This window comes from Cupressus sempervirens, chromosome 2 (genome assembly GCF_028749045.1).
Source record: "Cupressus sempervirens isolate cs-2001-9-10 chromosome 2, ASM2874904v1, whole genome shotgun sequence".
Classification (NCBI taxonomy): Eukaryota; Viridiplantae; Streptophyta; class Pinopsida; order Cupressales; family Cupressaceae; genus Cupressus; species Cupressus sempervirens.
This window is the reverse complement of record NC_143119.1, coordinates 147699559-147715783: the sequence shown is the minus strand read 5'-3', so window position 1 is coordinate 147715783 and position 16225 is coordinate 147699559. Positions and strand designations below refer to the sequence as shown.

The following is a 16225-nucleotide window of genomic DNA, read 5'->3' as shown; positions in this document are numbered from 1 at the left end:
CCCTCATCCTTATTTTCTTTCAACTTCATATTTTCTTCCATCAAGATTTGTTTAACCTGATCATGTACCTCTTTCATAGATTGGAAAAAATCATCAGCATGCCCACTGATGTTGTCATGTGAAGGTAAGTCCCTCAATTCCATGATACTCCTAGGGTGTGTGCCATACACAACTTGGAAAGGGCTTAACCCTATAGTTCTATTTTTCTATCATTGTAAGAAAATTTTCCCTGAGATATCACTTGCTTCCAACTTTTACCCTACTCTTTAGTCAGGCATATCGAAAGGTTTCCTAGGACCTTGTTTATAACCTCTATTTGACCATCTATTTGGGGATGGTAAGAAAAGCTATGTTCTAGGTTTGTTTCAAGTCTCTTCCATAGGGTCTTCCAAAAGTACCCCATAAAATTCACATCCTTGGTTGCCACTATGCTTCTTGGTAATCCATGGATTCTCACCACCTCCTTGAAAAATAGATTAGCAATTTTATTTGCATCATGTGTTATTTTGCATGGAATGAAATAACTTATTTTGTTGAACCTATCCACCACTAGAAACACATTGTCTAGTCCTATCTTGGTTCTTGGAAACCTTAAATACACTACCAAGGCCTATTGGGGATGGGTAGACGTTGGTAGAGTCTTGCATTTGATGAAGTCCCCTCAACTTTTTTTACATATTCTACATTGCTCCACATATCTCCTTATGTCTCTCTGCATTTTGGGCCAGTAGTATAATCTCTCTACAAGGTCCAAGGTCTTATTCAAACTAAAATTTCCACTCATTCATGCAATGGAAAAAATTAATGTGGCCCAACCAAGTTCACAAAGTGAAAATGTGCAAGGGAAAGGCTATATTCCCCAAACACACAAACAACAACTATCCACTCTATAAATCCTACACCCTCCCAATGGCTATGGTGGATATATTTAACTTTTCTAAGATGGATTGAATAGGTTCCAAGTGCTTTTAGACCCCCAACCAAATCCTAGCACTCAAATCCCTCAAAATTGCCTAATAGGCCTAATTGCTCCCAACTACGTCAACAAAAAGAAGATCTGAAGGTTTCCCCAAACTTATCCAAAGAAATCCTCAAAAAAAAATAAAATTTTTAGATACCCATTTTGGCCTTCTTCAACATATGTCAAAATCAATATAGGTTGTTTTGGACCAACAACCAAATCCCCAAACTTGGCACCCTTTTTAGGCATAAATCAGGGTGATTTTATAAAGCAAGTATATTCTACCTGTACATCCAAAGCTTTAGGCTTTAAAAAGTCCTCCAAAATGATCCTAATCAAAGGAAAATCAAATCAATTTGACTCCCTAGCCTCTACAAATAAAAAACCCCCAATTTGGCCTCTTACAAACCCTCAAATCTAGGGCTTTCTCAATGTGTGACCTCCCAAGACAATATCAACCAAATTAAGGTTAATTAACCATTTATAAGGTATATGTAGATTATATATACCATAAAATACTCCTATCTAATGGATAGATCTCCGGCTGCTACGTTCTAGGCATGCATTTCATGTAACTAGAACCACCAAAAACCCATTAGAAGCCTCTATTCGTGCAAAATCCTACCCAATAATTGTTAGAATGATTATTTAAATTATAATACAGGTTCATTCCATGGGAATCAGATTCTTACATCCATGGAATGACCAAATGCTTCCAAAGTGCTTAAAACATGCACAAATTGTTGCAAAAGTTGCTTGAAATCAACACTTTTGGTAAAATGAAAAGCTATTTGTCTTAATGAACAAGAAATGGTTTATATATCATCCCAATAGGTTTAAAACATAAAAAAAAAATTAGAAACCAATCCAAATAAAATATCTAATTCAAAATGCTCAAAAATAGAGTTTTTATTACATTCCAACTGCTAAATCCGTACAATGCTGATGGAATCCGTATAATGCTTTCAATTTGATGATCCTATGTCTTTACTAGGATATATATGATGAAATACAACTTCCCCAACCATATTCCATTGGTTGTAATCCATAACAAAGGTTAAAACACTCAAATACTAGTTTCCCCCCCTAATTCAAAATATAGTCATTAAGATTTTAAATTTGAATTTAAAACCTTATTAAAATGGTTTAACTCATATTTTAGTTGTTTTTGCCACTTAGGAATTATTATAATACCCCGCTAGGAGCTATTTTATCCCTCTAACCAATCTAGATCCCTTGTTGGCACTATTGGCCACCCTTACATCATTTTTATGCCTAAATCCTTTATCCGAATCTTTAGGACTTTTCAAGTTAACATTAAATTGTTCATTACATTTAGCCATTATAGGCTTCAACACATTCCAATCCACTTTCAAGGATACCATAGATATTTTTCTTTTGTTTTCATCCAAGGTGTGCCTAGATGTTTGCCTAGGTGCTTTTACACCATTCATGCTGCCATTATGTTTTTCTTGTATGAGATTTTCTATCATAGATCTCCTTGGGATGCACAAATGTGGCCCCTTAAATAGTAACACTTTCTACAAGGTATATTTAGAGAATGTACTACAACAAAATTAGCAAAGTCTTTACATACCTTGTATGCTTTTGAGAAATCAATGTCCTCTTCATATAGGTCCTTAAATCCCTCCAAACCTATGCTTTGCAACTTGACCTCTTGGACTATCAACAATCTCCTACTCAAGGCATCAACTATGTTGTTGTTTGTCCCCTTCTTATGTTTTATTGTGAATGTATATGATTGTAGGAACTCCATCCACTTTACATGTCTCAAACTTAGCTTCTCTTGTGAATTAATAAAATTTAGTGCTTGATTATCTATGAAGACCACAAACTCCTTTGGCAATAGGTAGTGTCTCCACTTTTTAAGGGCTTGGACTAGTGCATAAAGTTCTATATCATATGAAAAATATTTTGTCTTGGCTTCATTAAGCCTCTCACTAAAAAATGCTACTATTCTACCCTCTTGGCTAAAGACTACCCCTATTTCTATGTTACTAGCATCACACTCCACCACAAAAGGTTTCTCAAAGCTAGGAAAAACCAAAATAGGTTGTGTTGCCACTTCCTTTTTTAGCTTCTCAAAGCTTTCATCTGTTGCTTTGGTCCATGTGAACTTGGCATTCATGACCCCTTTCATAGTGTCATTCATTGGTTCACATATTTCATTGAACCTTCTTACAAACTTCCTATAAAATTCAGCTAGGCCATCAAAACTCCTAACCTTAGTAGCAGACCTAGGTGTAGGCTAGCTCAAGATTACCTACACCTTGCTTTTGTCCATCTTTAAGTTGCCTTGGGACACTACAAACCCCAAGTATACAAGTTCCTCCTTCATAAATTTACTCTTCTTCAAGTTGACTATCAACTTCTCTTCCTATAACTTCTTCAACACCAATTCAAGGTGCTTCATATGCTCCACTTTTGGTTTTCTAAAAATAAGGATGTCATCTAGGTATACTAAAACAAACACCCCAATGTAGTCCTTCAATACCTCATTCATGAACTTCATGAAGGTACTAGGTGTATTGGTAAGGCAAAATAGCATAACCAACCACTCATAGAGACCCTTAGAAGTCTTGAATGCAGACTTCCATTCATCCCTCTCTTTCATCCTTATTTGATAATAATCACTTTTGAGATCAATTTTAGAAAAATGCCTAGCCCCACCCAAACAATCCATTAGGTCCTCTATTCTAGGAATAGGGAATCTATATCTAATTGTGATTCTATTAATTTATCTTAAATCAGTGCACATTCTCCACCTACCTCCCTTTTTGGGTGCTAGGACTATTGGTACAACACAAGGACTAATGCTCTTCTTGATAAGTCCCTGATCAAGCAATTCTTGCACTTACCTTGCTATCTCCTTATTTTGCTCCAGTGTTATCTTGTAAGAAGCTTTATTAGGTAATGATGCCCCTAGTATGAAGTCAATTTGAGAACTTATGGCCCTCTTAAGGGGTAGAGTAGGAGGTGATCCATAGAAAATTATATCCCTAACACGATCCAACAAATTCTATACTTCAATAGGAATAGGTGTTGGTAAAGATGTCTCCTCCTCTTTAGGTTTCACCATAATGACATACCCCACTTCTTCATTCTCCTTCAAGTCCTTCAGAAACTCCTTTCCACTCATCAACAAGGTCTTAGCAGCAACCTTCTCTTCTTTATATTCCTCTACTATGGACTGTATCCTATAGGTGACCCCATATTTCTTAAGAGAATATTTATTCTCTTTCACATGATGCACTGCTTCTCTGTCAAACTGCCAAGGTCTCCCTAGTAGCAAGTGGCAAGCATCCATAGGGAGTACATCACAAAGGACCTTGTCATGGTATTTCCTAATGGTGATGTTTGCCCAAACTTTTTCATTAACTAGGATGTTCTATCCTTTGTTCAACCAAGTCACCCTATATGGACATACATGTGGTATTTATGTCGATCCAAGTTTTTACATTGCCTCCTTTGACATTACATTGTTAGTAGACCCCGAGTCTATGATTATCTTACATACCTTATCCATTATCTTGCAAGTAGTTCTAAATAGTGCCCTTCTCTGCTTGTGTTCTTCCTTTACTGGCTCCTTCACCAATACCCTCCTTAGCATGAGGTTTTCACCTTTTTCTAATTCAAGATCCACTTCACCTTGTTTTTTATTATCTTCCTCCTGCACATAGGCTATCTTATTTTCTCCATAGGACCCTAATTCTTTATCAAGACATCTATAAGTAGGATGCCCTAACTTGTTGCTATTATAGCATTTCATATTACTAAAATTGGATCCTTTATTGTTTCCATATCTACCCCTACCACCATTGTTGGATCCTCTACCTCTAGCAGATCCTCCTCTCTGACTAGCTTCATTAGACTATTCAATCCACTTAGAGTCTCCCTAGCTTCTTTGTTTATTACTCCTCCCACTAGAGCCTCCCCTTGAACCACCTCTCAAGTCCTTAACTCTACCCCTATTCTTAGAATTGGAGTCCCTTTTCTTCCTCAGATTTTCCTCCACCTTCTTAGCCATTTGAAAACAACTCTAAAGTGTGTTGAGGTTAAAAAAAACTCAATTCATCTTGAATGGACCATTTAATGCCATTTAAGTACCTTGCCACCTTGATAGTCTTTTCTTCTTGCACCCTTGACTGTAGTGCCAACTTTTGAAATTCCTCAGTGTAGGTAGCCACATCAAGTTCCTTTTGTCTGAGAATTTTCCTCTACTTATGGAGCTAAATTTCATAGTCCTCTAGTAGGTATGTCTCTTTGATCTCTGCCACCATTGCCTTCAAATTGGCTATAGGCTTCTTGCCCTCACGTTCTCTTTCTTCTTGCACAAATTTTCACCATGTCAAGGATTGACCTTTCAACCTAGACTTTTTCTACGTCATCTTTTTGGCCTATGTTATCCCTTCACACTCAAAGTAGTTCTCAACACTTTCCAAACACTCCAAGACTACTTCTGCATCCATCTTGCAATGGAATAGAGACACATTCTCTAGAATTTTCCCTCCAAATTCTTTGAGGGCTTTTAGGAATGGCTTCTTCTCACCAAGTGGAGGATCTGGTTCAAGAACTTCATCTTCCAAACTTATTTTCTCTTTACCTTTGTTGTAGTCTCCATATTCTTTAGCTTGGGCTACATCCTCTATCTCTTTCATTCTATCTTTGACCTCCTCTAAGGCTTCATCTAGAACCCTGATCTTTTCTTCCAAGAGCTTCTTATGCTTATCCACCTCTTTGGCCAACTCTGCATTGGTCACCATTTGCACTAACCCACTTGATTTAGTAGGCTAGAATATCTACCACAAGCCACAAATCTTTGGGCTCTGATACCACTTTGATGAGGAGCTTCCTTCCACAAGAGCTCACTAGCTCCACTAAGGCTACCTATGGCCTCCTAGGGTTATCTCTTATACCCTACTCTAGGGAATCACACTCTGGGTTCCTTTCCTCCAAGAAAACTCCCCAATAATTCAAGGTTATCTTCTCTCCTTCCCAGTCTTTCTACTAGGCACAATTAGGCCTTTTGAGGAAAATCCCATCACACTGTGCATAATAGGTTCAAACCAAGCTTAGGCTCTCCTAATGAGTTCTGATGCAGGAGCATGAAGGCCAAGGATGGAGACTAAGAAGACACTAGAGGCAACAAGATGAAAACATGACCATATTGGGTTATTGAATGTAATAAGACCTTGTAAAGGTCCTTTTTTGATATGTTTTGTAGTCATTTTGTTAAAGTTCAAAAATTGTAAGCCATTAATGGCACGATGGAAGGAAAAGGGTTACCTAGGGTTCATTCAAGGTAGTAAAATGGAAAATGGAGTCCTAGAATATACTAGGGTGCATAAATGAGGTCAAATAGTCATAAAGTGCATGTAAAATGCAATAAATATGATGTGATAGCAAAAATATGTCAAATTGTCAAAATGTTGTCAAACAAGCCACATAGGGCACTAAAGTGGAATCAAAGGGATAGGTGAAGTTCTAAGTCCTATTCGGAGTATTGTGTCATTTAGGAATTATGTTAAAAGTCTTTGGCTACTTGAGGTTAGGGTGAAGTACTGTTGTTAAGAGTTATTAAAAACTGCCCCAAGACAGTTAAAGGAGTTTTGGTCATTGGACAGTTTGGAAAGGGAAAGGAAGATTATAAAACATGGTGTAGAGGAATGTACCAAGTAGTGTGTCGAGGATCTCTGTGAGAAAGCTTTAAAAAATCAATAAAAATATAGTATTTTTTTTGCCAGTTCAGAACTGTCACATAATAGTGACCTTTCATTTTGACTGTCTTTTATTTGGTGCAAGTTTTACTTCATTTCAAGTTTCCTTTTGAATACACTAATTATTAGAAGGTTTTAAAGATTATCTTTATTAGAAATAGGTCCTTTGTAAAAGATTTTGCACAGCAAATTATTGACTGTCACTGTCACGTGACAGAGAGATTAATTTTCTGAGATTATTTAAAGTTGTCATCTCTCCCATTGCTGTAATGGAGATGTAACTCATCAGAGAGGTTTTTAAAATGTTAAATGTACCTATATATTATGATTTTGTGAAAGGAAATGAAAGAAAGTGGAGATAGAGGTCTCTAATTGAGATAAAGTGCTGTTTGGAGGGCACATGGTGATTGGACCAATCATGGTCTGGGGATTCTACCAACATTAGGGCTGCTTTTTATTGCATGGAAGGTCATGTTAGGGCTATGAGAAGGTGTTGGATCCATTGGGAGGATCTGGAAGTGAGTGGAAAGGTGAGTTTGAGAAAACCCTAGGCTTGGGCACCTAGGAAGGAGGGTTTGATGGTTGGGTGAATAAACCTTGATGGAATCTCCTATAAATGTCAAAATATATTTTTTTGGATGATAGAACAACTTTGTTTGAGGTCATAAGGTTTGTGGGATGAGATCTATTAGTGGTTGCTTTGTAATAGGAGGGCTAATAGAGGACTAATTGTGGAGCAACAGTAAGTGTTTGGGCATTTGGTCCAAAGGAGTAGTATGAACCTTTAGAGTATGTTATGTAATGTCCAAAAGGGTATCTAGATATGGTCTTATATTTCTAAGTGTTTTGGGAAAGTGGAAGAAAACCTTGAAAACCTGAATAGGTAGGGCTAATTGGGAAATAGGCCTAGTGAAGGGCTAGAATTGAGTTTTTGTATCAGATGATGAGTTGAGGGTTTGGTAATTTTGGGAACATATTATTTGAAGTTGTTTGAAGTGTATGAAGGTGAACAAAACACCTAGTTAAGGTGAAGACAAGATTGGAGCCAATTGAGGCATTGTAGGCATTTGATGGTTGTTGAACAAGATTGCTTGGTGGATTCATTTGAGGGACATGGGGATGATTTCTAAGATGTAGGGCCTATGGTGGCACAAGAATTTGTATGTGCACTCTGATAAGGTTTGGAGATGGTTTGGGTCAAGGAGAGTGATCCTAAGAAGATGCTAGATTGGTGTTATGAGAACACTATGGAAGTCCCTCTTGATATGAGTAATTGAAAGTCCACCTAGGTCTTTGCATCAAGTTCTTTGACCCATTCCCCACCATTCTGCATCATTCTTTTAGGTCCATCACACCAATAACTCCAAATTGCTCAAATTGGTCTTGTAGCCCTAATAGCCCCTATTAGCCCTCCTAAAAATAAGGGTTTGAATTTTCCTCCCAAAAATCCTTAATAAGGCTAGTTGGTGTCTAAAGGAATTTGTCTCCTCTAGACCTAGGGTAAAGTATTTTGGTGATCTTAGGTTATAGTACTATTCGTATAGTATAATTTCCTAAAACCCCTATTTTGAGGATTTCTAAGGTAAAAGAAATGTTTTTCTTCTTTCAAGGTGTTCCTCTTCACTTATTACATCCTCCTCTACCCTTAGTAACCTAATCTTGCCATACCTTATATAAATTGACTCACACTAATCCTTTTTTCACCTTTGCACTTCTTTACAAGCATACATTGTACCTTGCCTAGGGCTCGCTTGTAACCATGGCTAACTGTGTTGCACAAACCCCAACTTCCATATTTTCAACATGTATAAAGGATATTGCCTAATTTACAAAGACCATGAGAGTTTTATCATGGAAGTTCAAGCCATAGCCATTTCTATTCTGACAATTCAAAACTAGACAACAGAATTAGACAAAAAAAGGATTTTCTAAACCTGAAGAAATGAAACTCTTGAATCCAAACAACTATACACATTTTGAAAAAATGATCCAAGGAAGCCAAATAAATGAAAATAGTAACACAAATAACTCCTCTAATTCATTAGTTCACAAAAAATTGCTCCAATGCTCATATAATGCTGCACTAACAAACAATGTTTGTACGTCCAAATATCCAACCCCTAGAACTGGATTGAGGGATGTTTAAATAGTATTCTCCCTCCTCCTTAGCCATTTAGTTGATCCATAACTACTCTAAGTAGTTCATTTCCAAAAATTTCCTAAAAATTTGCTTAGCAACTTTAACAAATCAAAAAGTCGTCAATGAGAAACTTTTTGGCAACTTTTGCAATTATTGCAAACCAAGACTCCAACCTTGACCAGTTTGGTCCCAAACCTTTCCACATGGATTCATATCATCAAATGACCTCTTTTCACCTACTTTAACCTCTTATTGATTGTGTTCACATCATTTTCCCAGTTTAAACACTTTGAGCAACTTTTTGCCTCTTAGGACCTACTTGACAACTTTTAGCTCCTAGACTCAAATAAATCAAAATAAATTATCTACACTCACCTTGGGACTCTCTAAGTAGTCCTTATTGTTTCCTTGGTTGGTTAGACCAAGTACGAACCAAAATTTCTTCAGGGTTTTACCTTACGCTTAGATGCTCTTGTACCAAATTTGTTAATTTACTCTAAGATATTTATGTAAAGGCTACACCAGGATGCCTATCCATCTATGATCTTTGGTGCCCAATTGAAATATTTTTTTAATATAAACACAATCTTGGGCCTCTTGGCCTTTTACATATCAAAAAATAATAATCAATCAATAAGAACTGTAAAAAGATATTAAGGCCTAGAAAGAAAAATTTGATGGTTCTAGGAGTAAGGTTAGTGGTAGTGGTGGTTGTATGTTAGTTTCCCCAAGTAAAAAAAGGTAGTATTTATCCTGCATGTTTTGTTTCAGTTGTTCTAACAACATGACTGAATATGACACCCTTGCTAATAATTTGTATTTGTGTAATTAAGTTTTCAATAATTACACTTTACTTAATTTTATTTAAGATAATATATTTACATATTAGTTATTATTGAGATACTTAGGAGTTTGCATTCTATTTTAGCACATGGTATAGGAAAAATCCACCTATACTTAGTTATTATCTCAAACGTTGTTATTTGTGAGCTAGACCTTTTTGTTCTTATCACATTATCATCCTCTCATTGTTGCCAATGTTACACATTTTTTGTTGTACAATGGAGGACGATCCACCTTTAGTGAACATGTGATTACAACTTGTCTAGTTAATAGATTGTAAAATGAACATGAACCAAAATAACACAACATACATTCAAATATACAAAAATTAAAAGAAATTTTAATACAATTATCATACGTACCAATATATGCAAGGGAACCCATATATTTTATAGATTAACATTAACAACCCCTACATTATTCATATTCCAAAGTTCTTAAATAGAGGCCAGTTAGTTAGGAAGACCAACTAGCACATCCCCTCACTAACAACTACCAATCCCCAAACTATCTTTAAATACAACATTGTATTATTAGGCCCTACATCTATCCCCCCTTCCCCAAAACAAAACATAAAATGAAACAAAAATAGAAGTCATTTTCTATAAAATTCCCCAAAAAAACCAAAAAGAAATAATACTTCAAGAAGTAGGATTGGAGGACATCTTGGAATGGAGGGTCAGTGTTGAGTACATTGTAACTCCCACTCTATAGCCATGTGGTTAGCTCTAACTCCTTGATGTGGGTGCAAGGTGTGCATTATATACTTTTCTCCTTTTGATAATTTGACTTCCAAAGTTTCTTTCTTAGCTTTCCATGCCACCTCCTTTTGCCTTGTGAATTCATTTTCTCCTCCCAACTACCTTGTTAAGTCCTTGTCCTACTACAATGCCAGGAGGATGTCTCAATATGCTTCCTCCGTTTGGGTCAATAACTATATGAGTAGTAGTTTCTCAAGTGTTATGGGAACAATATGTCTAGTAGGCCTGATTACTGTTGCCTAATCACACTTGACTCCACTTTGTATTAGTAAATTCTAGTAGTCTATCTGCATAAATGGCACTAGCAACTTTTTTGCTAAGATGATAACTTTGAAATTTTGTCCTTGCTCCTATTTTATGATCTCTTTAGTAGCCCACTCTCTATCCCTCAACTCTTTGAGGAATTTTTTATCTCTTTCCCCAAATGAAGGTACTATCATCCCTTCTCTAGCTGGCATTGATAACTCCTTGTGAATTAACCTCAGATAGAAATAATAGTTACATGAAAATATGACAAATATAAGAAAATAATAGATCACATAGAAGAGAACACAAGACACCAAGATTTAATGTGGTTCACCCAAACCTTGGGCTATGCCCACCAAACAGAAAATCCAATATTATTATTATCCAGTGATTACAATCCATAATCCCTTATAGCTCAAAGCCACTGCAAGAAGCTACAATGTCACCATTACATTATGAAATCCCTAATCCTAAACCATTTTATACAAGCTTTTTATGGTTAGAAAATTAGGGCTAGAATAAGGCATCTAATATAAAAAATAGTAGTTGATACTTCTATAATATAAGGTCATTTTTGGCTTTGTCAAAACGCCCACGAGAGTGTTGCCCCTTGACTCACCTTGTACTACAACAAGGAGTGCACCTAGGGCATTGCCTTAGGACCCCATCTTGGGGATACTACCTCCAAACCCCTGTAGAAATAATCTAGAGAGAAACCACACTGAACAAACCTCCGAGTCTAATTAGGCTCCACATTGCAACAATCTCCCACTTGGAAATGGATTAGACTCCACACCAATAACGTTACACTTGGAGACTGATGAAAGCACTACTAAAATTGTAGCTCTCACTAGAATATCAAGCCACCTTGGACTCTATTGTTGTTTTATTCTGTTTAGTCTAGAAAACCAACCAAAGCTAAAATGGAGTTCAACTTCTCCCTTGTTACTACCTTGGTAAACATATCTATTGGATTATCATCTATATATATCTTCTCCAAATTTAATTGTCCATCATCCAAAACTAACCAAATGAAATGGTACTACAAGTATTTTATCTTTGAATGTAGAGTATAATTCTTTGTAGGATGAATGAAACTTTGGCTATCTATAAAAAAATGATTATCCCTTTGTGGGTGGCCCAATTCTTCCATGAAGAATTGAAGCCATATCATCTCCTTGGTTGCCTCTATAGTAGCAACATACTTTGCCTTTGTATTGGATAAAACATTAACCTTATGTAAACAAGAAACCCAACTCACTATTGCCCCACCAATAGTAAATACATAACTTGTAGTACTTCATTTGGTATCAATATCCCATGCCAAATTTGAGTCAACATAGCCTTGTAAATCAATAGTAGATCCCCCAAAATATAAACACTTACTGCATGTTCCTCTCAAATATCTAAGAATCCATTTAACTACATTCAAATGCTCAATTCCAATGGCTCCCACTGCATGTGCAATATCTAGCCTTGTATATACCATAACATACATCAAGCTTCCTAAAACTAAAGCATAAGGTACCTTGGACATATTAGCCTCCTCTTCTTGTGTCTTTGGACACATCTCCTTAGTCAATTTCAAATGAGCAGGTAAAGGTGTGCTAACAACTTTAGCATTCTCCATAGAGAAACATTGCAACACCTTCCCAATATAATCAGCTTGAGATAATGTCAATTTTCTATTTTCCCTATCTCTCCAAATCTTTATACAAAGGATTTACTTTGCTACCCCCAAATTCTTTATAGAAAATGAATGTGCTAACTATTCCTTTAACCCCTTAATGTGATCCATGTTAGACCCATCTACAAGCATATCATCAACATATAAACATAAAATAATGTAGATGTCATCATCTAACCTCTTAAAGTAAACAAAATGATCTGAATGACACCTACTATATCTATGCTCATGCATAAAACTATCAAATTTTAGATACCATTATCGAGGTGCTTTCTTTAAGCCATATAAACTTATTTGCAATCTACACACTAAGTTCTCCTTACCTTTGACCTCAAATCCCTATGGTTCTGCCATATATATCTCTTCATCAAAATCACCATGAAGAAAGGTTGTTCTAACATCAAGCTACTCCAAATGCAAATCTCTAGTAGCCACAATACTTAAAACAATGCAAATAGAAGTCATTTTAACAATAGGAGAAAATATCTCGTCAAAATCAATGCCTTTTTTATGTGCTTGAATCCTTTTACCACTAATCTAACTTTAAATCATTTCTTACCTCCATCCTCTTCTTTTAATTGGTAAACCCATTTATTATGTAAAGCCCTTTTACCTATAGGCAAATTGTATAAATCTCATGCCTTATTTTTAGCAAAAAGTCCATTTCTTACTTCATTGCAAAATCCCTTTGAATCTTTGTATCCACCTACATAGTTGCATCATAACACTTAGGCTCATCAGTATCAGTTGATAAAATAGAGTAAAAAGAGGGAGAAAATCTTTCTGGAGGTCTAGTTAGCCTTGTTGACCATCTAAAATTCACTGGAGTGTGTAGTATTTGTTGTTGTAGATCATGAGGAACTGCTAGAATATCATCTTTTGGAGTATCATCCAACACTCCATAATCATTTTCTTTATTTTCATGCTACGACAATAGATCTTTGTACAACACTTTCTCATTGAATATGACATCCTTGCTTCTTACAATTTTATGATTTTTAAAATTCCAAAGCCTATAACCAAATTCATCAATTTCATATCCAAAAAATACACATTTATTTGACTTAGGTTCACAACCAAAGATTTTGAGAAAAGAATAACTCACCTTCTTACTAGTTCATGCTTCCTCTGGAATAGCACAACCTAAAGGAGTAGAGGGACCTCTATTAATCAAATATACAATTGTATTGACAACCTCTATTGAAATATTCTAGGGCAACCTAGCATGCAACCTCATGCTCTTTGCATGCTCCATTATTGTCATGTTCATGCGTTTGACCACTCCATTTTCCTACAAAGTCCTTGGAATAGTTTTATGTCTACAAATACCATTGGTGGAGCAATAATATACAAATTCATGACTATAATACTCACCACCACCATCAAATCTGAGACATTTTAGATTTTTACTAGTCTCATTTTCAACCAAGCATTTCTATTTTTTAAAAGTTTGAAACAAATCAGATTTTTGGCTAAGGAAATAAACTCATACTTTTCTAGTTGCATCATGAATAAATGTAACATAATAATGAGAGCCATCAAGGGAAGATACTTGAGTTGGTCCCCATACATCTGTATACACAAGCTCTAATTTATCATTTTTCTTTTCCTTCCCAATCTTCACAAAACTCACTCTCTTATTTTCCATACACACAACTTTCACATAAAACCATATTAATACATTTTAGACCTGGTAAAAAATTCTTTGAAGGAAGTAATTTTGTACCTTTCTCACTCATGTGCCCATGTTTGTGGTGCCATAGTAATGTACCATAATCTACAACATTTGTTTGTTCTCCCTGCTCAACTACAACTGTTCTTGAACATTCATTTTTCTTTTAAACAATCAAAGTAGAAGGAACAATATGACCTACACCTTTCTACTACAAGGGAACCTTTTGAAACCTTCTAATTTTTATCATTAAAAGTAACTACGCAACCCTAATCACCGAGTTGCCCTGTTAAAACTAAATTCCTACTCAGCCTCGAAAAATTTCTTACCTCATGTAGAAGCCAATGATTCACATTCTACAACTTAATCTTAAAATTTCCTTTTCCAACAATCTGATAGGATTCATTATCCCCCAAATAAACAAGCCCAAAATCCCCTTAGGAATAATCAATAAAATAACCTCTATGTGGTGTAGCATGAAACGAATCACTATAATCTAAAACCCATGACTCATCGACACTTTCTAAAGAAAGAATCAAAGCATCCTCTTCATATTTGTTACTTACCACATTTGCCTCCTTGTTCCCTTCTAGTTTATCTCCTTCATTGTTCTTTTGGGTCCAACAATCTTTCTTCTTATGCCCTGGTTTTCCATAGTACTAGCAATCTCTTGGTCCTCTAGATTGAGATCTCTTTCCCTTTCACTTTCCTCTTGATTTCCCATGATTTCCAGAATTGTTTCCTCTCTGTCATTCAACCTCTACTTTGTGCATTCAAAGCACTTCTTGATGTAGATCCACCTAAGGTTTTTCTATGAGTTTCCTCACTCAAAATAACACCAATCACATCATTGAATTTTAGGGTATTAGATCTAGAAACATAATTACTCACAACCATTACCAAGGCATTCCATCTTTCAGGAAAAGAACACAAATCAAGAGAGCCCTAATTTCTTCATCAAAATTGACATTCACAGAAGATAATTGACTAGTAACAATATTAAAGTCATTTAAATGATTACCCATAGATCCACCTTCTCCCATCTTCATATTAAATAAATGCTTCATGAAAAATACCTTGTTTGAAGCGAAGGGCTTTTCATATAGTGTCTCTAGGGTTTGCATCAACTCTTCTGCCATCTTTGCTTTTCTAAAATTGAATTTCATTAATGGTGCCAAGCATAATCAAATGCTTTCAAGTGCCTTTCTATCTAAAATCTCCTAGTTCTAACCTATAATAGTTCCATATTTCTTGGCTTTTCCTTCCAATGGCTTCCATAAATCCTTCATGGTAAACATAGTCCTCCATTTGTATCTTCCATAAATAAAAGTTCTACCCATTAAACTTCTCAAAATTTAGCTTACCCTCATCTACCATCACTCCCACTCAACCTTGAGACCTTCCTATAGAGGATTGGTAAACAAAAATGACAATGGTCTAGCTAAAAAAATGATGACAGTCTGAGCCAAAAAAAAAATGATGATTTCTTGGCTCTAATACAACACAAAGATGCCAAGATGAAACCATTATGCCATGTATTATCTGTAGGGTTCCACTCAGCTTAAAGGTATAAGCATTCTCCTATGCTCTGAGATAGCTTATGTTCAAACTGCTTCCAAGAACAATGTGATAGATTGATGGGGCATGTAGAAAGATTTATGTTTTAACTATAGAGATTACCTCAGCCTTTTTGGTAGGACATGTTCTCAATTTTACATCCTTCCCATATTTTGTCCATTTACTATGGGTAGCATCCAAATGCCAATATTAGACGTGCAACTCCCACCAGTAAGTTTTCTTTTCACTAGGTCTATAATGCACCTCCATTTATCATCCTCTATGAATGTTTTATTTAACCCATGATTGCTATTCTTACTTGGAATTTTGTCCCTTTCTTATTTTGAAAGATCATCCTTGCACATAAGGTGGACACATTTCTCCTTTTCTTCTGTTATCATTTTTGCAATTTTTGTTGCATCATAACTTTTGTTGGGAACCCCAAATACTTTATTTATCTCTTTTGGAGAATATGATATAGTGAAGGTTTGTTGAAAATATTAAATCATAGACTTGCACCCCTTCTTTAATATCTAGCAAACATGGTTCACAACATAGGGTTAGATTCCTTTAAATTAAAAATGGGCATAAAAAATATTTTATCTACCTTTTCTTTCTTA

General features: G+C 35.7%; 1 pseudogene; it reads right to left on the bottom strand.

The window, feature by feature from the left end:
* The window catches only part of LOC149571471 (malate dehydrogenase [NADP], chloroplastic pseudogene), a 72845-nt pseudogene extending 67100 nt beyond the window's left edge, over nucleotides 1-5745 (bottom strand).
* Between the last annotated feature and the right edge of the window lie 10480 nt (nucleotides 5746-16225).